We start from the raw sequence: 1,166 nt of genomic DNA, 5'->3' as shown, positions 1-1,166 counted from the left end.
GTATCATAATATGTTCAATTTGAAATAGTAACGCCTGGCAAAAAATGGTGGCCAACTACCCTGCTTTGAACGTGTGTCACTCTCCACAATGTTGGTAATAAACCCATCTCCTACACCAGAGTCCTGAGAGGATACGATAACTCTTCTGAGTCTCCCATCCCAGAGCGTTGGCCAATAATTTTTCCTTCTGGTTATCATTCTGGTGCACCTACATTTTAAAAACTCAAGTTTTGCTGCACTGGCTATGACTGAACCAGTTTGAACCATTTTCAAGTCTGATAGAAATGGAAGATATTGTAACTTTCAAGAGTTTAGGGACAGGGGTAGGAGGTAAGTAGATTTAAATATTAAAAACAACATTAAGGATCTTTTTGGTGATAGAAATGCTCTATACTTTGTATCAATGTCAATACCCTGGTTATAACATTATACTATAACTTTTCAAGATGTGACCTTTGGGTAAAGGATATACCAGGTCTCTCTTGTATTGTCCATTACACCTGAATGTGAATCTCTACTTACCTTGAAGTAAAACATTAAGCATGTTGACGTGAAAAGGAAATTCTTGGAAAGAGAGTGGTGATGTCTTTAGGCCATTAACTGTGATTACACACTTCTTGCCAAAACATAAAGATCGGTCATTCTTGCATTGTGTTGCATCAAATATATTCACTCTCCAGATTGCTCCTTAGAAGTGATGATGGAGAATTTGCCCTTGTTTCCTTTGGACATGCTATCCCGAGGGATCAATCCTTGGAGAAGGACCGTGCGCTTGGTAATATCCATGAAGAAGACGTAGAGTATAAATGAGATGGACCGAATCATTGGCTGCAACCGTGATTCGCTCGGACACAGCAGCAATTGTGAAAATGGTGCAAGGCTGGGCAACCTTGGGGTCTGCTGTACACGGGGTCCCTACTGGCTCCACAGAACCCAACAACCACATCCAATGCTTAGGATCCAGAAGGATTTGGTTGCCTTCCCTGAATTCCGCAATTCTGAAGCAGATTAAACTTAAACTGATCCAACCTGGAATTGATAAATCCAACAACATCCACTATAAGGATAACGCTTTGCTATTTAAAACATAGAACTGGTCAACCCTCAACCTCTTCCCTCCCCTCCCTTGCCCTCCTCCGTACATATGCAGACCAAATGTTTGTCTA

This window comes from Tenrec ecaudatus, chromosome 7, assembly GCF_050624435.1.
Source record: "Tenrec ecaudatus isolate mTenEca1 chromosome 7, mTenEca1.hap1, whole genome shotgun sequence".
Classification (NCBI taxonomy): Eukaryota; Metazoa; Chordata; class Mammalia; order Afrosoricida; family Tenrecidae; genus Tenrec; species Tenrec ecaudatus.
The sequence above is the reverse complement of the archived record's forward strand: the minus strand, read 5'-3'. Positions refer to the sequence as shown.